The sequence below is a fragment of the Panthera leo genome, chromosome A3 (genome assembly GCF_018350215.1).
Source record: "Panthera leo isolate Ple1 chromosome A3, P.leo_Ple1_pat1.1, whole genome shotgun sequence".
NCBI lineage: Eukaryota > Metazoa > Chordata > Mammalia > Carnivora > Felidae > Panthera > Panthera leo.
In genome coordinates, this window is record NC_056681.1 from 69,132,198 (window position 1) to 69,158,292 (window position 26,095).

Below are 26,095 nucleotides of genomic sequence, written 5' to 3' on the forward strand. Positions count from 1 at the left end.
TCTGACTTCAGCTCAGGTCATGATCTCACTGTTCTTGAGTTCAAGCCCCGCATTAGGCTTTGTGCTAAGAGCTCAGAGCCTAGAACCTATTTCTGTTTCTATGTCTCCCTCTCACTCTCTACCCCTCCCCCACTTATGCTCTGTCTCTCTCTCTCTCTCTCTCTCAATAATAAATAAATGTTGAAACAAAAAAAGAAATTTGCTTAATTTGCTAAATAAGAAAAATCTCAGTATAAACACTATTATTAAGGTTTTCAAGTAATAAGATACTGGGAAAATTAAGATTAAAATAAAAATTGCCTAAATAGATAAGCCCAGTCTAAGATCAGTTCACTCAGAAAACCAAGTACTATTTATCAATTTATTCGTTCATGTATTCAATCACTTGTTAGCATGGGTCATTGTAGAAATCACTGAAACTCTTATGAAACAGTTTCCAGTCCTAAAATCATGTAGGTAAACAATCTTGAGATAAAATCTATTTGTCTAACCTTATGATAAGAGATTACTAACATTAGTGTGAGTTAATTCCTTCTATAAGTTTGGAATCTAAGAGAGACACTAGTACAAAAGAGAGGCAAAAGAGAGTAGTACCAATGGTAATAAATGTTTTTTTTAAATATATTACTTACGTTCACATGTGTGGAAATTAGTACCATTGACCCTTTAACAACATGGAGGTTAGGGATACTGACCCCACACACAGTGGAAAATCCAAGTATGACTTTGACCTGCCCAAAACTTAACTACTAATAGCCTACTGTTGACTGAAGCCTACTGATAACATAAACGGTCACTTAGCACATATTTTATATGTTATATGTACTATATACTGTATTCTTGGAATAAAGTAAGCTAAAGAAAAGAAAAGTTTAGTAAGGATATCATAAGAAAGAGGGCACCTTGGTGGATTAGTCAGTTAAGTGTCTGACTCTTGATTTTAGTTCAGGTCAAGATCTCATGCTTTTTGGGATCAAGCCTAAAGCACACAGCCTACTTGGGATTCACTTTCTCTCCCTCTCTTTCTGCCCCTCCCCAGCTCATGCTCTCTCTCTCTCCCTCAAAGTAAACTTAAAGGAATATCATAAGAAAGAGAAAATACATTTGCAGTGCTGTACTATATTGAAAAAAAAATCTGCATGTAAGTGGACCCATGCAGTTCAAACTCATGTTGTTTAAGGGTCAACTCTATATACTACAGTTGTGATGAAAGAGATGAATACAAAGACAGAGAATAGTGGTCATTACAGAGGAAAGTTTCAAATCTCTTCTAATATAACAAGAAAAAAAAATCCTGAGTGACATTATTTTCCAAGTTGCTTGAAAGACTCAAAGCCAGATGGTTTAGGGAGATGTTAGGGAAAGACTCTAACTCAAAATAAGGAGTTGGGATTTGACAAAAGCAAACAAAGCACAATTGTGAGAGGCAGAAGAATACTGTTAGAGAAAGAGAATGCAATAATTCAACAATAAAAACATTCATACACTCAGTAAAAATTATTTAAGCCTATGCTATGTATAAAGCACCATGCTACACCCTGGGAATACAGAGGTTATGTCAAAGCTCTACAATCCAGCTTTTCCACAACTCACTATTCATTCAACCAGAAGTCAATTTTTTACTTTCTTTTTTATATTCCCATTCATAAGCCATTGTTCATATTATATGACCTTTAATCTTCAACATTGTAATAAATACACATCCTTACTGATATGATACCATCCTGCCTCTTCTTAATTTGAATCTACCTTAGAAACTAAAAAATTGTTTTTTGAAGCAGCCTGTGTAATCACTCTTGTGTTCAAAGACCTTCAATGATTGATCCATCATCTGCCAAATTAAGCAAAAATATCCTTATTATAACTTTAAACATCTTTCATAGAAACCAACCCTCTACTTCAGCCAAACTGGAGAATTCACTTGGTCTCCCCAAATATCCCCAATTCTCTTTGGAGTAGACAGAATTTCATATGGTTCTGGAAAAATAAGAGAAAATATATTTTTTGTGGGCAGGATTTTCATGAGAAAAGTCACAGAGGCACAAAATGGGTTCCAGAAATAAGCAGCAATAGTTTCACTTGTATTAATGGGAAGTTACTTTCTTTTCTCTTAAAGAAGCTGATGCATTTTTAAGCACTACTATTTCCTATCTCCTTGCGTCCTGAATTAAGTCTCTACATAAATACAAAGTACAAATCCTATAGTAGAAATTAGGACTGTTCAAGGTCAGTATTAAAAAGAGATTAGATCAGTTCCAGTATTTCAGCATATTTGTAATTCTAGGAAATGAAAATTTCCTTTAACAAAGAGTCACATAACTTCACAAAAGTAGAAAGAAAAAAAAAAAAAACATGATACTACTGTCTTAAGAGAGAGACATTACTTAATAAGAAGTGTCTTGGTGATATTTGCTATTTGTCACAAATCTTTTCATTCCATCTTTATCAGAAATAAAACCACTTCTCATTTGTCTTTAAGTCTCGGTTTATACTTACTAGAAAAAATAACAGTAACAGCATCCAAAATTAAAGTATATGCAATTTTGGTTTATTTGTTTATTCATTCGTTATCCTAGACTCTGAAACAACATATGAATACAATAAGAATAAAATTCAGCCAACTGCCAGAGGTATCAATCCACCTATTTTCATAATAAAAATTACAAGAAGCAAAAAAATTGGGACTTAGTCCACCGTCTTTGACAAACAATTGTGGCTATTTATCATTTACAATACCGAGATGGAAGTTTTTTAACCCTTGAATATATTTAGCCAATGAAATTCAACAAAAGAAATGAATTTTGAAAGCCATGAAGGGGGTGGGGGGGGGAAGGTTCTCTACAGAGATCCTTCTATTTCACCACCCATGTGAAGATATATAACTATGTGTGAGAGTGGTTTTTGAAATTGAAATGATTGAAACATTAGAGGGTGGATTAAAGTGCCAAATCAGCCCTGGGGCAGGGAAGTGTCAAACCTTTTTTCTTTTGTATTTGGTTCATAAAACTCTATCTTCCTAGACTAAAATTACAAGGTGGTTCCAATCTGCACCTCAGATCCTCAAATGCTCAGGTCCCCAGTCTCAAAAGACCCTCAGGTTTAAAACGTAAGTCTTTGAGCTCTATCATCTTCAAATAGCACCTCTGAAAATGGTTGAGAAAGACATATAGGACAAAGAGGGAAGAGCACTATTAAGGGGTGAAGTGTGCTTCAAACTTAGAAACAGCCAAATCTAGGATCAAGCTTAAAAGTTTAATTCATTGTAAATTGGTTATTGTATTCAAATGAAGTTTGCATGCCATCTGTCTTTGAAGTCATTTAAATTAAGTTTTATGACTCTTGAGGGAAAAAGAGGCCATTTCTAACTCAGTATAGTCTGCTTACTACTATCAATCACTAATTAGAATTAATTATTAAGAAAGTGATTCCTTTTTTCTTGAATATTCTAAATCATTTATCAAAGGATGACATGACTTTTTGTTCCTTCTTTGGTATATTGAAGTGATAGCCCTATGACATTTGGGTAGATACTACTGAATCGATGATTTTAGTCAGATGTGTGACAATAATGCCATCTAAAAGCTACATTTAACCAAGAGAGCAGTATTTTTGGAACAGCAGGCAGTATAAAAGTGCTCTGTGAATATTAACATATTCTAGCAAATTAGTGTGCACTCATTATCATAAGCAATTACTTACTGTTTAGATGCAGTTCGTATTAAATTGGCAAGCAATTTGCAAGAATTAAAACATAACGTAGAGGGCTTTCTGAAAATGCAACAATATACTGAGACAAATGATGCTACTAGGTTCACAGACCATGCACCAAACATGGTTACCCATTAAACATATTTAGCATTGGGGCGCCTGGGTGGCGCAGTCGGTTAAGCGTCCGACTTCAGCCAGGTCACGATCTCACGGTCTGTGAGTTCGAGCCCCGCGTCGGGCTCTGGGCTGATGGCTCGGAGCCTGGAGCCTGTTTCCGATTCTGTGTCTCCCTCTCTCTCTGTCCCTCCCCCGTTCATGCTCTGTCTCTCTCTGTCCCAAAAATAAAAAAAACGTTGAAAAAAAAAAAATTAAAAAAAAAAAAAAAAAAAAAAACATATTTAGCATTAAAATAATAGTTGGTTGACTACATGGGCTTTTAATGCAAGATAATTTTGTAACCATTGTCCAGACACTATCAATAGAATTGTACATATCAGACACTAGAAGGTATTTAAAAAAACAAAACAAAACAAAACAAAAAAAGGTCTCAGGAGAAAGCAGGATGTCTTTGTTTTCTGAGAATGAACTACTTGTCACTTTAACTAAATTTGGGTACTTTATTAACCCACTGCAATGTCTTAAACTATCTGGTACTACCCAAGTCGTCCCTTTTAAAACATGTCTATTGTCTTGATCATTGTATTTATCTCCATAGTAGACACTGCTGATGTTTAATCACTGATATTACCTTCTTTAATAACAGAACTCGAAGCTAGGCATACAACTAAACTGTACATAAGCTGGCCATACAGCTTTCCAGCTACAGTCTACATTTTCCATTCTCTCTTGCAGCTTGACATGGCCAAGCAAGTAAATTCTGGCCAATGATACATGGGCAAAAATGATTCTTTCCACTGGGGCTCTGAATGTACCTGTACTTTCCTGCCCATGTCCCTCTTTCATCTTGCTGAGTGATGACAAAAAGCTGTCAGCTGCCTTAAGACCTAGAGTCACAGGTCTTCACTGCCTGTGGCTAAGCCACAGGTTTACAACAGGTTTAGAACTGTATTCTCCTAGCCTGGGCCCCTTGAAGTTTAACTACTGTGTAAGGGAAAAATAAATAAATAAATAAACTTACATTTTGTTCATACCTAAATATGGTTGAATCTCATTTTTATAGGAGATGGTGTTTATATAACCTTTAAAACAACACAAAAAGGAGTGCCTGGGAGGCTCCATCAGTTAAGCGTCCAACTTCGGCTCAGGTCATGATCTCACAGTTTCTGAGTTCGAGCCTTGCATCTGGCTCTGTGCTGACAACTCAGAACCTGGAGCCTGCTTCAGATTCTGTGTTTCTCTCTGTCTCTGCCCTTCTCCCACTCACATTCTGCCCCTCTCCCTCTTTCAAAAATAAACATTAAAAAAAAATTTTAAACATGACAAAACATCCCCATCAATTTTTTTGATGTTTGTAACAAATAAATTTGATAGGAAAACTATGATTATCTCTGTTTTACAAATTTGAAAGAAATTGGTGTTCACTGGGGTAAAATGATTTGTCCATGGTTACAAAGTAATGTGAAACTTTTCTTATCAAAACCTTCCACAGAAGGCTAATAATAATGTTACTCTTTTTATAGTCAACTAACCTAACTCACTCTAGCAGATTCTTTGGTGGGGGTGTCAAATGTTTTCATGGATCTACACAATTTCCAAAGTCCTTTCTTCCTTACAAAAACAAAGTGGCACATTTGCAAAACATGGTAAAAGGATGTTGTCTGTGACCCTGAAGCACAGTGAAATTAATTGACCCACAATGACCCCTTAACCTAAATATACAGCATTTACTTTAGAAAACTTGTAATTTTGAGGTGCCTGAGTGGCTCAGTCAGTTGAGCCTCTGACTTTAGCTCAGGTCATGACCTCATAGTCCGTGAGGTCAGCCTATCATTGGGCTCTCTGCTGTCAGCAGGGAGCTTGTTTTGGGTCCTCTGTCCCCGCATCACTCTCTGACCCTCCCCCACTCACAGTTTCTAAAAAAATACATATTTCAAAAATGCTATATTGATGATACAAAATCATCAATATAGAGTAAATTCTAATTATTTAATTTTGCCTTTTTTTTTTTTTATTGTTTGCCTCTAATATTTGATCCTTAGGATAATAATTAGTTCTAATGGTTCTTTGTATTTACCTCAGAGCCTAGAACAGGTCCTTACTTCATAGATATATAACAACATTTCATGTGGTAAACAAAATAAAATACATAATGTTCCAAACTATTTTAATGATATCTTTATTTTAATTTGATGTTTCAGTATCAAATATCATTATACTATATGTATAACAAGGAACTTGTAAATGAGAAGTTGGAAAACAAAGAAAAGTCTAATGCATTAAAATCTATGTCAGCAACTTTTCTCAACGTCTTGAAAAGAACTATAATTTAGAAAATACCATCAAAGTCCTATAAATTAAGAGTACGGAGCAAAAAGATCATTAATAAAATATATACTAGACAATTATTTTCTCAATTTAAATGTTAACTTTGTAATAAAAGAAAAACTTAATTTTCTGTTGATTCACATGTATGTTACTTTGGAGTATACATTTATATGTATTCATGTAATCATATGTGTATATTTTATACACCCTTTTTTCAACTTTAATGAGTATGTTCTTAAAACTGATATAAATAGGGGCACCCAGGTGGCTCAGTGGGTTGAGCATCGACTTCGGCTCAGGTCATGCTCTCGCGGTTCGTGAGTTCAAGCCTCATGTCGGGCTCTGTGCTAACAGCTCGGAGCCTGGAGCCTGCTTTGGATTCTGTCTCCTTCTCTCTGCCCCTCCCCCACTCAAGTTCTGTCTCTGTCGCTCTCAAAAATAAATAATTAAAAAAGTTTAAAAAAACTGATATAAAGACTCTATGTATATTACATACATAATCTCAGGAAAGAAAATAAAATATCAGTGGCATCTGGGTTGCTCAGTCGGTTAAGCATCGACTCTTGATTTCAGCTCAGGCCATGATCTCAGCCTTGAGGTCAAGCCCCGTGTCAGGTTCTATGCTGACGGAGCCTGCTTGAGATTCTTTCTCTCCCTCTCTCTGCCCCTCCTCTGCTCATTCTCTCTCTCTCTCTCTTTCTCTCTCTCTCCCAAAATAAGTAAACTTTTTTAAAAAAAGAAAAGAAAATCTCATGTTCCCTAATCAGAGAAGGTGAGCTGTCCCCAGTATTATACTGGGGACAGATAAGTCCACATAACAAAACAGAACAAATAAAAAAACTAAAGAATAACCTTTCCCTTGAAGAATGGACTAAAATAATTCTCTTTCTGTACTATTCAAATTCAGATTTTTTTTTTTTAACTAAGATAATCAGGCTCTAAATCCAAGAACAATCCTCAAGCTGGAATTTCATTTATCCCCACAAAATAACTACCTAAAATAATTACAAACGGGCATTTTAAAGGATAGAAAAATAATACTTTTTCCCCACAAGATGCTAAGGCTTTTCAAGCATAACAAGAAATGTTCAAGCATTTTTTTTTTATTTTTCTGCCATTTTAATATTTGTAACCAACAGTTATTTCCATTTTCATTTACCATGACCTTATCTATTTGGCAAATAACATTTTTCCCTCATGTACTATATTCTACATTTCGAGATGCAGATTCCCAAAAAGCACAGCCAATTTCCCTTTCAGTCCCTCTAACAATAGGAAACGAGAAAACCCACACTGTCTCCACCCATGAGTAAGATGTATGGAATGGATTCCGAATCAAAAATGGTAACTTCCACTGTATCTTCGTAGGGCATTCACCAATAAGTTGATGAAATGTTCCTGTGCCCATGAAATGGTGATAGCATGCTGGAATAAGTGTCTAAGAAAATGCACAAAACAGAAACAGCCCTTCAACAAAGAGCCTGGTCACACCGTATAGAAATGAGTTACCACGCTTTTTACTATCTTTAGACTATACTCTTCCCAGATAATCTTCAACATGTCAAAGAGACTCATGCCAAGGATTGGGTGTACACAAAAGCAAAAAGGGATCCATGTGGAAGATTTTCACTGGGGAAATAACATGATAAGTTATGAATCTTAGAAAGATTACCAAAGTTTCTATATGGAAAACGGGATAGGTGTGAAAGAGGTAAGACAAGGAGGCTCAGCAGAAGGTTATTTCACAAAAAGAATAAACTATAATGACCTATGAAAAGAAGTACACGGATGTGAGAACATAAGGGGTAATGTTGTGAGAGAGTTTGATTATTGACGGGCTGTGGAAAGGGGAAGGGAAAGGAGAAGAAATCAAAAGTCACGCCTAGGTTTCTGATCTGAAAGGAGGGTAGATACTGTGCCATTCATTCAGTGAGACAGAAAGGATCATAGAAGGAATAGGATGAGTGGCAAATATGAGTTTGATGTGGCTGAATTTAGTCATCTTCTTCCATGAGAATATTATACCATCATTACAGTCCCATAATATTTAGCACACTGAAGTATACACAGAAGACATTTTTCAGTATGCTACTAGACATAGAAATCTTCAAAGATGTTCCAATGGAAACCATTGCATGAACTTTTTCCTAAAATATATATCTTTTAAATTTTTGTTTGTTTGTTTGTTTGTTTGTTGAGAGAGAGACAGAGAGAGCACACACAGGGCAGAGGGCCAGAGAGAGAGGATCTTAAGCAGGTTCCACGTTCAGTGTGTAGCCTGGCATGGGGCTCAATCCTACAACCCTGGGATCATGACTTGAGCTAAAATCCAGAGTCAGACACTCAACTTAGTGAGCCACCAAGGTGCCCATAAAATAACTTTTGCAGGACGCAGAAACCTTGTACCTCCATATCACCTTTGAAATATTCTCTAGATATCATACTTAGCTTTTAATAAGCCCTTTCTATGAAATCCACCTGATTGGCTACATTTGTCATGTGAATATTTGCAGTGTTGTTTTGCTTCCAATAATTTTAAGAAACTGTTTTGAAAGAGGTTTAACTACACAATATTCTCCCAGCGTGTCTTTTGCTTGATTGCTATTTGGTTCTCTGCATGTAATTGCTTGGTTAACTTATTGTGCCTAGTTGATTTGCTTCCTCTGCTCATCAAAATTTTATTAACTGTTTTCTGCATGCAGAGCACTTTAGTAATTTAGGGTACACTACATAGGTAAGCAATAGGGTTAAATGTGACAATATTGACTAAGCTTATGCTCAAATCCCAGCATCTATATATAAAGTTGAGTTTTCTGCATGTTTTGCACCTTTGAAAAGTAGAACGAGAGAAGCAGTGATGTAATCTACTACTATTAGAAAGTATGCTCTATACTCTATTAACTCTGTTGACCCTGAGTATAAGTTATTTTAAGCCCTCCCCCAAAGACAAGTCTAGTTAGATATTCTGTATCATAGCCATAACTTTGATCTACTAGACCGTCTGTCTCCTAGAACATAGTGATCATGGTTACTAGTAGCCCAGATGATGCCTTTAGGCAAATTAGAAAAAAGCAAATCTACCACCTCTAAACCCTTTACCTCCAACTATTCAAAATTGTTGTAGGATACTGATTCTGGCAGAATCAGCCACTGGCTTACTGCTTCCTAGAAGTTATCATATTAAATATGTAACTCCTTGGGGTAACAATATGAATGAGGCCACCTTCACAAGTCTATATCTTGCACAAGAATACATGGCATCCCTTCAGTGACATGTAGGAAGTGTTAGGGTTTGGTTCAAAGGGGAGATTCACAACTTCATTTAGGATTCTATTGTTCTGTAGAATACAACCATGTTCCTCAGGAGGAAAGAAATGCAAGAGACACAGAAAAGAACCATAATTCCTATTCAGCCACTTCCTTTCATGCATTGCAAACACCAGTGGCAAAAGAAGTTCAATCTTTTTCTTGGAAAGAAGCAGTTTTGCATAATTGAAATAAGATCAGTCACAGACCTAACTTATGGAAATAAAATTCCAAAAAAGAGAGACAACATGAGAGCAACGCTAATCCAAGATGCATGAAGAACTAAACTACAGCAGCTAAAGCCATATATTTGAAGCACAGATTCCAGGCAGACAAAACAGTGACTTGTAAAAACTAGACACTCAGGAGAGCAGTCTCTTCCTCTATTCCTCTATGGCTGCTCTAAAGTACAGATTCAATCTTGAGGCAGGTTAAATTGGGGGTCCAAATGGGAATATGTGGTTAATGAATTTTGTACAATCTTCCTTCTTTTCAATTAAAAAAAAAAAAAAAAAAAAAACCCTCAAAAAGATTTGATGGGCTTTACTAAGTCTTTTCAACTTTTCCCCCCAGATTGATTTCAGGCCATGGCAGAGACAACCAGAATGCTAATTAACCTATTAACTCTTTCTTCTAAGTTGAAAAGCTTTGGGTGTTTAGATTCTAGAAGCTACGCCTACTCTGTAGCCCTCAAAGACACAGACTTTGCACAGATACCCAGGGGAGTTACATACACATTATTCTAGGCCAAATTTGGCCTTGCAAAAGAAGCCATATCCACTAATTCAAATTTTTAATGACTTTCCCAGACTTTGCTTAAGAAATGTATGTATCAAGGAAAGACTCCAAGGTGAGCCAAAAGAGGTTCATTTTTTCCTGGGGTTAAACTGAAAGGTGGCAAAAATGAAAGTTTCCTTATGACACTACTGAAAGCAGCAAGTAGCCAATGGAATATAAAGTTGATGCAGAATAAAGTGCTATCAAAAACGAAGGAAATCTGCTGAGGTCCATAAGCCTCAAGTTACAAGACATATATACATGCTCATCGAACAGTAATGCCCGTTATGTTATTATCTAAAAGAGATGAAGGCATTCAATTTTAAAACAAACCATGCAGTGAATTCAGTCTTAAAACAGATTTCACGAATTTTGAAAAGATATTCTCACAACGTAATATATAAAAATACAATCTTTTAAAAATATAAATCAGATCCTTTACCTCTCTCATCACAGCAATGTGTGTGCTCTGAATTCATTAGTAAATTCTACTTGCTGTATATTAAAATGAGTGAGAATAAGATTTCAAAGGAACATAGTTAAAAAGTTATCATGTAATATGGAAGCATTCAACTCTGAATGATGAAAATGTGGATCTGCTCCTTACCTAATACCTCTCTAACTTTGCCAAAATTATTGAAATTATCCAATAATCCCCCTTTTCTTCTTCCAAAAATAAGGGGGTTGTTCCAGGTAATCCCTATAGTCAATTCCAGTTCAATTCTCTGAGTTTAAAATAACACTTCACTAAAGCTGACACTAACCTTGAACTTGATCCCAGAATACACTGAAATGCTGAGCGATCATGAGCATGAATAACAAACATGTTTACCAGTAAGGCACAGTAGCACATAACAGGAAAAGATTTCTTTCAGTGGATGTTTTCTTTCTGATTTGACTTTAAACAATAATTATAGAATGTTTGCTATATTTTATAATCAAGTGATATAATAAAGGATATTTTATTTCATGTACTAATTCTTTTTATGCTTAAGGAAAATTGAGACATAAATTGAAGGAAAAAAAATAAACAGTATTAGCTGAACACTGTTAGCAGTTAACATTTTTATTTCCCCAAATCGTATACTCCACATGACTGGTCTAGCAACTCCAAAATCAATACAATACAGAATCTACAGAAATGATGGTCTAAAATGAGCCCTTGGTTTATTAAAACCTAGTTATGTAATTACTAAGGTCTTCTTGGTCTAAAATCTATAATTACTGCAGTTACAACTAAAAAGGTTGGGTTAAATGTTATTAAGCAAAAACCACCCAAGCTGATTTGTTTTGTGAATACATGTTAAGATAATTCCTACTTACAAGAACAGACTCATTCCAAGCTGCAGTGATTATGAGCCTTGGTAGGTCCTATTGTCACAAATATGACTCAGATCCAGAAAGGGATTCATTATCCTATTTCAACAGTTGATTTAAGTTGTGAAAATACAAGGAAAAGTGAAGGCATATTCTCTACAACTGTAACTGCACTTGTATCATTTTTTCCCCTATCTTTCTAGTTGAGAAAGACCAGACATCAGTTCAGTAGTCCAAAGCTTAGTGATTCTTAACCTTAGGCAATCCTGACCATGTTTACCAAACTGTAGTCATTTGTGTTCATGTGTTTGGGGGTTTTGGCAGAATTTCAAGTCCCTTATAGACAGCTAGTTAAATCATCACAGTGCTCACTCCTGGGTGGATTAAGAGTACCATCTGAAATGTCATTAAAATTTTCACACCAGAGGGTAGAAAACCATGTTTTCTTCTGGTTACACGACACTACCCAACACACTGGCTGCATTTCATCTATCATGTTGCCTATTTTTTTTTCAAGCACCTACTGAAGGCTAATTGGAGAGGTGATGGTTATTTTTAAGAAGAAATACAACAAGTGATGTGTCTTAGGTCATAAAATTAATAAGCAGAAAAAAATCATTTAGGGATATCTTCAACAATTTATTTCTCAGGTTTTAAAAGTCTGCCCTTCACACAAGTGTCCCATATTAAAGCAATAAACTATGACATACTTAGTGTAATATGGCACCATTTGTACTTCCAAAAATTGTTGAAAAAAATGAACCTAGGGCAATCTCTACTACTCAACTATCTAAGGACCCCAAATGTAACAAATCATTATATACAGATAACTGTTAGTTCTTCAAATATATGACAATTCTGATCAAAAACATTCACAGGTTATGTGTAACAGGTTTAGTTATAATTTGTGATTAAATAGTATTTATATATTGCAGAAATTGTGAACAAATACAGAAATGAAAAAAAAAAAGAGACTTAAAACAGGTGAGGAAAATTTTAAATGATTTGCCTATTGAGAAAGGATGAAAATAAATAAAGAGAATAGTAAGAGCAGTAACATGCACTAAGAAGTTAGAACATGCAGACCTTCCAGAGGTCTCCAGGCCATCAGCCCCACCAGTCTTAACACCTTCAAGGGTGTGGCTTGTTTAGGGTGTGGGCTACATCCTCAGACATTAACTTAAGTTTGTTTCACTGTATTGATTGGATATTTGGCCTGGGACCAGCACAGACCAGAATTGGTCTAAAGGTTGCTCTCTTGGTTTAGAAACCATTTAGCAAGTGACATCCTGTGAAATCAATGGCTTGTTACTCCTTTCATCTTTCTCAAGTTCAATATCATAAGGGTCCTTAAGATTTAATGAACCTAGTCTGTTGAGTGAAGCTTTCAATCTGCTTTATTTCTTCTCATGCACTAAAATGATTTGTATGGGAAATGAGTAAAACCTTATACAGTGGGACAACTGTAGCAACTAACAGATTTATGACTTAAGGATAACATGGCAGTGAGGTATATATTTAACCACTTTTTAAAAAATAAGATTTGTGTTTATATCTTATCTTCAAAGAAAAGAGATGAAAAATATCCCTGCTGATTAAAAACAAAAGAAGAAAATCAGCCATACTTGAATGAGTATGCCTATACACCCCCAACAGAATAGATAATAGAATAGATAACTTCTAAGACTCTAGAAATCCATTAACATTTCATATCCAAGGAAACTAGCCACTCCCTCCTTCTAAAAAAGAAAGCATTTTCAAAGCAAGGTCCAAAAACAGATAAATGACAAAGCACTAATTTTGAAAAAAGGTAAATTATAATCAGGTGGAGAAACAAATAAGAAATAGGCATTCCCATCAGCAGTAAGAGGTAAACAACAGAAAAATAAAAAGAAAAGGAACATAAATAATAATAAATCAATGCAAGCAGGTCAACGAGAAGGACATTGTCATGTACTCTAGCAAAAAGATGATTTCCCTGTGGTATAGTAAAATGGAAAACCTTCCCCAGAACATTAGAGTACAGTTATATTTCAATTTTCTCAATAGATTTTGAATGTGCTGAGCACATGTCTGGATGAACATTGAGGATGCATTTCAGAGAAGAGCTACCTTCTAAGGCTCCTGTTTTTTGGAGACAAGAAATGGGAATAAGACCAAATTTTCATATCAAGACTATACATCCATTTTCTTCAGAATAATACCATCAACAGGAAAAACTTGTCCAACTATTTGTGAAAGTAAGTCTGTGATGCCAGATCTTCAGAAATAGGAGAAGAAAAAGGAGAATTATGGCAACTAATGAGCTATACTAACCAATGCAGTTATTATATTTATAAATATGTTCACAGAAAACAAAATTTCCAGACAGATGCTGTCCCCAAAATTACCTGATTCTACAATCCATATTAATCCATATCTACAAAACAGTGGAAATTTCAACACAGTTTTTTTTTTTTTTTTCGTCAAAACATTCACTATGGATGGGCTTAATATATCATATAAAGAAGTCTAACAACTGCTCCTTCATTCCTAGGGGATTTATCCCAGGGAAAAGCAAATTCATTGATTCGAGATCGTCACGTACTGGAGATACATTTGCTGTTCAGCAGAAAAGACCTGGGTAAGGAAAACAACTACTGAAAAAACAAAGCGTTCTCTGATCTGATTTTGAATTCCCAGAAACAAGCAACTTCCCCGCTAACTCAACCTACCAAGTCCAGAGAATCCAAAAACAGCAGATACTTTCTTTTTTTTTTTTTAATGATAGTAGATAATGTGTCATTACACTTCTTTTGTTTGTTTAGTATTTTTTTTTATTTTTTATTTTTTAAAATTTGCATCCAAGTTAGTTAGCATATAGTGCAACAATGATTTCAGGAGTAGATTCCTTAGTGCCCCTGAACCATTTAGCCCATCCCCCCTCCCACAACCCCTCCAGTAACCCGCAGTTTGTTCTCCATATTTATGAGTCTCTTCTGTTTTGTCCCCCTCCCTGTTTTTATATTATTTTTGCTTCCCTTCCCTTATGTTCATCAGTTTTGTCTCTTAAAAGTCCTCATACGAGTGAAGTCACATGATTTTTGTCTTTCTCTGACTAATTTCACTTTAGCATAATACCCTCTAGTTCCATCCAAGTAGTTGCAAATGGCAAGATTTCATTCTTTTTGATTGCCGAGTAATACTCCATTGTATATATATACCACATCTTCTTTATCCATTCATCCACCGATGGACATTTGAGCTCTTTCCATACTTTGGCTATTGTTGATAGTGCTGCTATAAACATGGGGGTGCATGTGTCCCTTCGAAACAGCACACCTGTATCCCATGGATAAATGCCTAGTAGTGAAATTGCTGGGTCATAGGGTAGTTCTGTTTTTAGTTTTGTGAGGAACTTCCATACTGTTTTCCAGAGTAGCTGCACCAGGTTGCATTCCCAACAGCAGATACTTTCTATGTAAGAATTAAACCACTTTCTATATAATAGGAACAACATTGGAAGAAACTAGTCTAAAGGCTTACCATGAAGATGAAACCCAGTGACTATGCTGCCAGCCTCTTCATTCAAAAGCATTAATATCATTAAATCACACCATAAAGCCCATGGATAGGTCTATTGCATTATAACATGAGCTATTAGTTCCTAGAAAAAATGCACAAGACTCCCTGTTTCTGTTTCCTTACTTGTACTACCCTACAGGTACCAATTATTGCAAAGGGAAGGACCACTGCCATAGTTAAAACAGCTACAATATATTCAAAGGTGGTTTCACACAGTGCATTCAAATATTGCTAGTGAAATTTCCTTTAAAAATGTGGAGCAGTATTCTTCTCCCATAAAAGTTTCAAGTTCTCACCTGACAAAAACAAAGGTGATAGTAGGACACAGGGTCAGAAAAGGTCATCTTTTCATCACACCTCCTCACCAGTCATTCACACTTAAAGGCAACAAACAAACAGACAGACAGACATATTCCTTAAGGGTCATGGAAGCTAACATTCCATTTTAGAAATTATTTCTTTGGCTTACATTGCCTATTCTTACTTTCTTCAGATGCACAAGAGGGGCAAGTCAAAGCTAGGAAAATGGTCACATAAAGATAAGAGTTTTGAGGACCAATTTTCAACTCACTGATTCCAAGCGTTTTCTAAGAACCCTCCTGGAATGGATGGTGCTAATTCAATACAATTAAAAGTGAGTAGAAATAAACCCCTATAGTTACCACATTATTAAGTAGGCGCGGGGTGGGGGGGGGGGGACGGGGAAGGCGGGAGAAGCAAGATTAGGGCTTTGAGACTAAAATTCCTCAAAAAAACCCACATTTTTTGGGGGGGCACCTGGGTGGCTCAGTCGGTTAAGCCTCCAACTTCAAGTCAGGTCATGATCTCATGGCTCATGAGTTTGAGCCCCACATTCGACTCTGTGATGACAACTTGGTAGCTGGAGACTGCCTCAGATTCTGTGTCTCCCTTTCCCTCTCTCTGCCCCTCCCTGGCTCATGCTCTGTCTCTCTCTCCTTCAAAAATAAATAAACATTAAAAAAAATTAAAAAGAAAAACAAAACATTTTTTTTCTCAAATGACCAAGGTGATGTTTGGTTGGGAGTGGTAGCGAGATAGAGTGAGAAGGAGGTTAGTTGCCAATAATAACGACTGGGGTCACCTCTCATTCTGTCTACCTTCTCATCTTTTTATCTTTCCTCATTACTGCTTTACCTAATAGACCTTTTTATGTCATTAGTGAGTCCACTGTGACAGAGGATGTATGGTTTCCAGTTGGCAGACACAAAAGGCTATGTTTGGTATTTAAGAAACCATAAGTAGAACATAACTCTATTCACCTATGTCAGAATTACTTGGATAAATGAATAGAGAAAACATTACTTATTCTTCCTTATTTCCTATCTTCTGAGTGTTATGGAACACTCAGTTTAATCTCAACATACAGATAGCACAGCCACCTAGGGAATTAATTATTTGCTTTGTGTACACCTTATGATCATGTCTCGTAAAAGAACTCCCAAAGCAATCCCTAGTACAGGTCTGCTGCTATTCTGTTTTTCAGACTCTAACGTGCTCTATGAGGTTGTTTGGAAAAAAAGAAAAAAAAAAAAAAAAACAATCAGTTGTTTCTTTGTTTAGACAGAAAAGCAAATGAATAACACAGACAGGAAAGAGCAGCTTAAGTATAAATACAAGTTAGTCCTGTCTCTGACTTTGTGTCTGTCTCTGGCCAATGGCTAAACAACTTGTCTCTGTTTCTGAATTTGGAAGAAAAATATATATATTCATACTTTTCTCAGAAATACTATAAGTATTAAATAAAGTAATATAAATACTATAGTAATACAGTATGTCCTTGAAAAAGAAAATATGAAGCTCAGAAGAACAATGTTTATAGTATACATATTTCCTCAAATAAAAAAAGGAACATGAATTACAATAATGCCTTAATTTTCAAATGGACCATTTATGTCCTGTCCTAGATTGTTTCAAAACTGAAAATAAAAAGCAGTAAGAGGGGCACCTGAGTGGCTCAGTCAGTTAAGCATCCAACTTTGCTCAGGTCATGAGATGGAACCCGGTTTGACAGTTCATGAGATGGAACCCAGCGTTGGGCTCTGTACTAACAGCTCAGAGTCTGGAAATTGCTTTGGATTCTGTGTCTCCCTTTCTCTCTGCCCCTCCCCAACTCATGCTCTGTCTCTCTCTCTCTGTCTCTCTTCCTCTCTCAAAAATAAATAAACATTAAAAGAATTTTAAATAAATTTTAAAAAAAGCAATAAGAATATCAACACTTTAACTTCCTTGGAAGGATGAAGGTCCTTATGCGTTTTGCAAGGGCACCTGTTAGATTGTTTTCCTATCCGAACTGCCACTTATATTTGATACAGTTTAGTACCTGAATAGTAACAACTAATCAAGAAATGTTTATCTAATGCCCAAAGCATTTGAGACATTATAAGGAACAGAAGAAAAGCTTATATACTGGATAAAGAACAGTCCTATCTAGGGTGAACTGACAGTTAACAGTTGTTAAGATCTAATAGTCACATAAATAATATTTACATTTAAGAGCACTCTATGGTTCTCAAAATCTGTTTTGCATGATCACTTCATTTAATGGACATTAAATAATGTCAATTCTAAAAAGACAGAGATCCAGAGGCGAATGTGACGGAAAACTCTCAGTGGAGTGGGCATTTGAAAGATAAGTTGGGTTTGAATAGAAAAAAGACAAGGCAATTCTGACTGAAAACTAAATAAAATTGGTTTTTATTTTCATAAGCATAAACCTCACAAATTCCTTATGGACCCAAATATAAGCTTTCTTATTATCCTCCTTAGCCTTGGTACTCCACCTAACAGCAACCTGACAAGCACACAATGAATTAAGAAGTGGCGAGGATTTGTCCTTCTGTATCTGCCTTCATCATTAACACAATATCTTACAAAATAGCTGGGGAGTTCAGGGTATAGCCCATGGCTATGGAATATAATTATGCTCACAGACTCAGAGAGTCAATCCCTTCACTTAAGGTTCATTAGCCTGAGTTCCAAAGATCCCAAGAGGTGATTCCTTCCTGCTGACTCCCCATAGCACATATCACCCAGACAATGTCTGCAGCACAACCTTAGCACTTCAAGTGAAATACTGTCTGTTCGCTCTTTGTCTTCCAATTGAATCGTATTATCTTTGTTTCACCTCTCAATTAAACCCCAAAGCTCCTTGCAGATAGGAACTATGTCAACCGGATTTTTTATCTAGGCCACGTAGCTGCTAGCAAAATACGTGGCATAGGTGCATAATCAATGTTTGCTTTGTGTCAGGATGTTGTAAATGCTGCTGCATATTTATGTTAAAGAAATAATGCCGTGCTTGGATTTTAAATGGTGACACTGGAGCAGGGGAATAACACCAAGCAGGCTATGTAACGTCTTATGGTTTCTGACTATCGGATAAAAATTACTTAGTTTGGTAATTGTGGCATTTTAGATTCGGAAAAGCTAAACTCCTTGCTTTATATATGAAACAGGCTGAGAGACAGGGGAAGGATCTTGCTTTAAGATCATAACTAATACTGTACCAACAGGAAAGAAACTAACATTTATTGTAGGCTTATCATACTGTAGGCAATTTTATTGCAATGCATGAAGAGGCCACCAGATGTGGATCACATGTCCTCCTGGTACTTCAGCTGACAAGGCAACTTGTTATTCTGTTAGAGTCATCACAGGTGTGTTAGACTGTCTACTCCTTTATTTTCCTTTTGCTGTACTATTTCTTCTAGATATCCAGCAAAATATTTGTAGTTTTCTCTACAAAAAAGGAAAACATGTGCTGGGTAGCATGAATGGCTCTAGCTAACTTAATAGTGAGGTGCATGGATATGAACAAGGAAAAAAAGAGACAAAAGAAAAAAACAGTCTCTTAACTATAGAGAACAAACTGATGGTTACCAGAAGGGAGGTGGATGGGGGATGGGTAGAATAGGTGAAGGAGAGTAAGAGTATAGTTATTGTGATGCACAGTGAGCAATGTATAGAATTGTTGAATCATTATTTTGTACACCTGAAACTAATATAACACTGGTGCTAATTATACTTCAATTAAAAAACATTTTTTAAATAACATATTTGAATTTGCTATTCACCACAGACACTCTAAAGAAACATTGTTTATCTAAAATGCAGAAAAGAGAGGCACCTGGGTGGCTCAGTCGGTGAAGCATCTGACTCTTGACGTCAACTCAGGTCATGATCTCATGGTTTGTGAGTTTGAGCCCTGCATCCAGGCTCTGGGCTGACAGTGCAGATTCTCCGTCTCCCTCTCTCCCTACCCCTGCCCTGCTGGTGCTCTCTGTCTCTCTCTTTCCCAAAAATAAATAAACATCAAAAAATAAAATAAAATAAAACACAGAAAAGAATGAAATTTTCTATCACCTTACCCTCTAGCTCTTGATTTTCTCCTCTGGACCAGAAAGTTATTGAATATTCACACTATCCTCCATACTTCCTCTGCTCTCCTCACCTTCATTTCTCCTTCTCAATTTCTTTACATTGACTTCCATTTTCTACTTATACTACTTATTCTTACCAGATTCCCTCCCCCTTCATGCTCCTTCTTTTCTCATCTTGTACTGGGAACCACTTGCTTTTCCTAAGAAACTTTCACTCTATTTTTCTTGTCAGCACAATCTAATGAACATAATGCTGGGCTGAGAATGAGATACGGCTTGTATTGCTCTCTCCCTGTGTCTAGCAATATGGATGTGCAAATCATTTCAGTTTCCTTTTTGCTTTTATCTCTCAATAAAGTGATATATTATTGTTTTCACTCCGTTTTCTTCGAATATATTTACTTCTGTTTTCAAAAGAGAGAGATATGAAATATGGTAATTATATCCAGCTGCCAATAATGGAGGAGATCATGATTAAATTGAAAATAAGGATGACAAATGACCGTATTTTTTTCCTTTGAAGCAAATTCTATTTGGCTGACTTCGGAGTCAAAACATAATAGTGATTATACCAGGGAGGAAAAGAATATAGTTGACATCTTAGCCCTAAGAATTTAGGTGCCTCTGGATTTAAGTTTCAGGAAGGACTTGAGTTTTATTACAATCCAGATGTTTCAAAGTTCTAGTGTAAATGCCCTTTCTTACCCATCATTCATCTGATTCAGTTGCTGGTTCCAAGGAGTTAGGTCATTTTCAGCCCCGAGTGTTTTAGTAAATGAGGGAAATGCTGAGATCCTTGAGCCCTCTTCATGGGGCCGAAGGTAGCTTCTCCTGAGGTCAATGATCTTGGCCCTCTCCAAGATCCAAGCTGCCAAGGTGCATTTCAGTGCAAATTATGTCTAGCCTTTAAATTTGAGTTTTAATTTTAAAATCCCCTTTTAAAATACTTATTAAACCTGGGGTGCCTGGGTGGCTCAGTCGGTTAAGTGCCCGACTTCAGCTCGGGTCATGATCTCACGGTTTGTGGGTTCAAGCCCTGTGTGGGGCTCTGTGCTGACAGCTCAGAGCCTGGAGCCTGCTTCAGATTCTGTGTCTTCCTCTCTCTCTGCCCAACCCTGTTCACACTCTGTATCTGTCTCTCAATAATAAATAAATGTTAAATAATTTTTTAAAATAAAATATTTTAAACCATAAAAACGTCCACTTAAATTGAATATAAAAGCAGATATAATATGGTATGTGTTCTCTCCCAACTTTGTATTTAAACATGATTGTGTCTATGTATTTACATATTGTCATTTTTAAATCACTAAAAACATATCTACCAAAATAATAATAATAATATCTGCACAATGGAATTATGGGTGATTCTAATTTTTTAAATTTTTTTTAACTTCACTGTATTTCCTATATAGTCATAAATATATAAACTTATCTTCATTTATAACTGGGGAAAATCGACTGTGTGTGTGTATATATATATATATATATATATATTTTTTTTTTTTTTCCCCCTTTAAAGAAATATGCTCTATGTATACCTGCCAAAAACCTGCTGTTCTGTCAACCAGTTCTTGAGTTTCCTAATGAGGTTTGAATTAGTGAACTTCTTAAAACTGCAAATTTGAATTAATGTAAGTGTTTTGAAAAATAACTCTTAGCATGTGGGAATCAGAGGTTCTGCCAAAGTGGAGTTTAATGCTAAGCCTTAAGGAGTGGGAAAGGTCCAATTTAAGAGAAGAAACCTAAAAGTTTGTCCCTTAAATTTCTCCTGTCATTCTTTCTTTTTCTCCCCACAAGGAGTTTACAGAGGCAGATTTCAAATTTTGTTATTTGGACATACAAGAGGTAAAATCTTAAAAAAAAAAAAAAAAGAAAAAAGAAAAGAAAAGAAAAGAAAGAAAACAAAACAAAAGAAAAAAGAAAAAGAAAAAAAGTCCATCCAACCTGCATGATGATTAAGAACTTCCCTCATTTACAATGATGGGGTTCAGCACACCCTACCCCAAAATTTGGCAACTTGGTAAATATCTTAAAATGAAGTAGTCTGGGAAAATAGCAGAAGCAAAAAGGTGACTGAGGAAGGTCCTCCACTCTTTGCCCTTCTTCCCTGAAAGAGGTCAGAAAAGTCCCATGTGAAAAGTCCCCTCCCCATACCACGGGGAAGGAAGATATTTTTATCACCAGATGTAACTGAAAAACTTCAGTCCTCCATCTGTAAAGGGAAAACCCAGTTCTTCCCTCCTATGGGTCTTTAGCCTTCGGGGTGTCTCCTTTACTACTCACATAAAACTCTTCATTTCTGGTCACCAGTCATGTGGAGGTTTTTCTCCACACCAAGCAATTGTCTGCAGCACCAGCTGGGGGTCCTATAAATTAATTAAATTCTGACATTATCTATCCAAACAGAGTATCAGTCCTGCAAGACTGCCTCCCCCTATGTCAGATGCTAGTTGCAAGCCCAGAATGTCATCTGTACTTCTGACCAACTGGTTAGAAGTCAAAGGTTCCCTACTCCCTCTCAGGTTCTATTAATTTGCTAGAGGGGCTCATGGAACTCAGGGGAACATTTACTTCATTTGGCAGTTTATTAAAGGATATGATATGGATGAACATCCAGATAGAAGAGATATAAGGGTGAGGTATGTGGGAAGGGCCCACAGCTTCCATATCTTCTCTGGCTGGGCTACTCTCTAGTACCTCCATATATTCACCAACCTAGAAGTTTTCTGAACCCTGAAGTCCCAAGAACCCAAGTTTTTATGGAGGCTTCATCACAGAGGTGCGATCAGTCATGAACTTCATTTTCAGCTCTTCTCCCTCCTTAGGAGAATGGGGGAGGAGGCAACTGAAAGTTCCAAGCTTCTAACCAAGGCTTGGTCTTTCTGGTGACTAGCCCTTCTCCAGGAGCCATTCAGGAGCCCACCCAGAGTCACTTTGTTAGAATAACAACAACAACAACAACAACAACAACAACCACAACAACAACAAAACACTCTTACTCACCTAGGAAAGTATAAGAGTTTCAGGACTTTGATGTCAGTAATAGAAATCAAAGACCAATATTAGAAAAAGAGATACTCCTAGTGCTCTTAACACTTATGAAATGACAAGAGTTTTAGGACCTCTGTGCTAGGAACCAGGGGCAGAGACCAATATATAGTCTCTATTATCTCTCACCAGACAAGGAGAATTGGGGCTGAGAAATTTTATTTGCCCATCTACATGGGACTCTAAGCAAGATTCAGTGAAAGAAAAACTAATAATTGTTTCATTCCTCTCTTTCATCCCCACCATTCCAATGGCCACTCAGAATGATTTTTTTGTGTGTGTTTTAAATTTTTATTTTATTTTATTTTATTTTATTTTATTTTATTTTATTTTATTTTATTTTATTTTATTTAAATTTACATCCAAGTTAGTTAGCATTTAGTGCAACAATGATTTCAGGAGTAGATGCCTTAGTGCCCTTTACCCATTTAGCCCATCCCCCCCCCCACAACCCCTCCAGTAACCCTGTGTTCTCCATACTTAAAGAGTCTCTTATGTTTTGTCCCCCTCCCTGTTTTTATATTATTTTTGCTTCCCTTAGGTTCATCTGTTTTGTGTCTTAAAGTCCTCATATGAGTTAAGTCATATGATATTTGTCTGTCTCTGACTGACTAATTTCGATTAGCATAATATCTCTAGTTCCATCCATGTAGTTACAAATGGCAAGATTCCATTCTTTTTTATTGCCGAGTAATATTCCATTGTATATATATATATACCACATCTTCTTTATCCATTCATCCATCGATGGACATTTGGGCTCTTTCCATACTTTGCCTATTGTTGATAGTGCTGCTATAAACATTGGGGTGCATGTGCCCCTTCATGATAGCATACCTGTATCCCTTGGATAAATACCTAGTAGTGCAATTGCTGGGTCATAGGGTAGTTATATTTTTAATTTTTTGAGGAACCTCTATACTATTTTCCAGAGTGCTGGCACCAGTTTGCATTCCCACCAACAATGCAAAAGAGATCCTCTTTCTTCACATCCTCGCCAACATCTGTTGTTGCCTGAGTTGTTAATGTTAGCCACAGAACGATTTTTTAAGGATGCACTATAACCAGGGGATATTTTAGGCGTGGGTATTACCATAAAATTCTACTCTCTTTCTTCAGTCTTACTTTAAATGGTGCTTTCTGTCTAAACCATCAAGATGTTAACATATATTAGGACAAGTTAAAACCCAATGAGAGCAACTGATACATTTTAACAAGTTTTTTTAGGTCACTATCTTGCAAACACAACTCAAGTGATATTTTTCTGTCACAAAGGGAGATTTCAACATATATTTATAGATCAGTAGAGAAACCTATTTACAGGTGTTGCATTTATTTTAAATTAATTTACTAGACTAATTTAAACGACAATTTGGCATTGCAAAAAAAGAAAAAAAAACTTGAATGTTCTGGTGAAAGATGGTAGGATGATTATACTTTCCTCCCATTTTTTCCTCATAAGCAATTGCGGTTTTATTATTTTTTTTAAGTTTATTTATTTTTAGAAGGGAAGAGGGGCAGAGAAAGAGGGAGAGAGAGAATCTAAAGCAAGCTCCATGCTGTCAGCACAGAGCCTGACATGGGCTTGATCCCACAGACCTTGTGACTTGAACTGAGATCAAGAGCCAGATGTTCAACCAACTGAACCATCCAGGTTCCCAGCCAACAGTTTCTTAAAAATAAAAAGAATGAGAAAAAAAATCTCAATAAAACTAGGAAGTAACCAACCTATGAAGAAGTGCTTCCAATTGCACAGAAAATTAGACCAGGTAAAGGACAAAGCCACTAGGTTAGAGGCAGCTCTGTGGGTAATGGGCAGTGCAGTCTGAGCCCATCAAAGGTAAGTCACACAACCCCAGGAACCAACATGCTCAGATGGGAAGAGCTGGGTGTCAGGATAAATTACATGGGAGTCATTGAACTGGGGAAGCATGTCTGAGTCAGGGAACACACAGGCTCATCTTTTTGCATAGAACAGGTTACAAGTTCAACAACATGATAGGGAAAAGTAGATAACAAAAACTCTTAACTGTTCACTTTGGTCAGCTGAAGAGAAGTAAATAATACCATTACTGGGAAGCCCTGTGACATCAGCAGTTCACTGCCACTGGGAGTAGAGACAGCTACAGGCACATGTGTGCTGACAAAGATAGGTAATGAGAGGAAGTGAGAAGGAAGCCAACTGGTTCCTCAGTCCTCCTTCCTTGTGTTTCCTCCCTCCCGCCCCATACTACCATTCAACAAAACTTAGCCCTGTTTTAGAGGCTAAAAACAAAGCAGTGAATCAATGTGATTAAAAAAAAAAAAAAAAAAAAGGCAAATGAATAAATACCAGGAAAAAAAATCCTTCACAGTTTAGTTAAAAACTATGGACACTCAAGTCTCCATGAAATCACAAGAAAATACAGATTCTCTGAAACAGGAGCAAAAAGAAAAGATGAAGGAAATAAAAATACGCTAGAAGAGAGCGAGGAAGAAAAAAAAAAGAGCATATGAAACTATGACAGAAATCAAATCCCCTTTAACAGTTAATTCTTCCATTTTAAAATGGGGAATCAATAGAACCTAAAGGTGATATGACTACAATAAAAGGAATGAAACATGGTTTCTACAAACGATACTCAACAACATAAGCACTGATTTTTTAAACACCAAGAATACCAACTCATCTGTTCTGTTCTTTTGGAGGTCTTAAATAACTGGAAGTGAAGCTACTGGACAACAACGTTATCTTTTACGATGAATTACCAAATTTAGATGTCAGACTGATGGTTCAAGAAAAACTTAACTCTACAAAAATGAACTAAGTCAAAATTTAAAAGGAGGCTTCAGGGCAACAGATTTTCTCTTGGTATGCTTAACTCAGCATAGAAGGGTGGAATGTGTTACAGAACTGATGCCAAATAACTCAGAAGATTTCATGTGTTTTGAAAGACAAGGTGTTGACCATGGTTTCTACTGAACAGACTGAGCAAAATAAAAACAGCTTCTTTAAACACTAAGAATCTCATCACTCCGTATGCTCTGTTCCTTTAGAGGTCCTAAATAATTGGAAGAGAAGCCCTGGACAACAATGTTATCTTTCATGATGAACTACCAAATTTAGATGTCAGAGTGACAGCTGAAGAAAATTGCTTGAATGGAAAATAAATGAACAGCCACAAAGTAAACCAAGTCTACTTGCCTAACACTTGTGTTATTAACTAGAGGATGATTATTGCAGCAAGAAGCTATAGCTTATAAAAATTCTGTGAAAATCAATAAAGATTTGTAGACTGTAACTTCAACAAAGATTTGATTTGTCAAATATTAGCCTAACTTGCTTTATTTAGTGCATGCGTTGTATTTCTAAAAATATTAAAGACAAATATTCACAGTGACGTCCAAATGCAGTATTTTTTATTATTTTTTTTTAATGTTTATTTATTTCTGAGACAGAGAGAAACAGAGCATGAACGGGGGAGGGTCAGAGAGGGGGATACACAGAATCTGAAACAGGCTCCAGGCTCTGAGCTGTCAGCACAGAG

At 36.3% G+C, this 26,095-nt stretch overlaps 1 protein-coding gene and 1 long non-coding RNA gene across 22 annotated transcripts in view; one reads left to right on the forward strand and one right to left on the reverse strand.

The window, feature by feature from the left end:
- Positions 1-26,095, reverse strand: part of NRXN1 (neurexin 1) — a 1,135,337-nt gene that overhangs the window by 327,747 nt on the left and 781,495 nt on the right. The window lies entirely within an intron of this gene.
- Positions 13,737-15,709, forward strand: LOC122216046. The gene is made up of 3 exons (XR_006200671.1): positions 13,737-13,793; positions 14,090-14,176; positions 15,611-15,709. It is a non-coding gene; the product is annotated as an uncharacterized LOC122216046 (long non-coding RNA).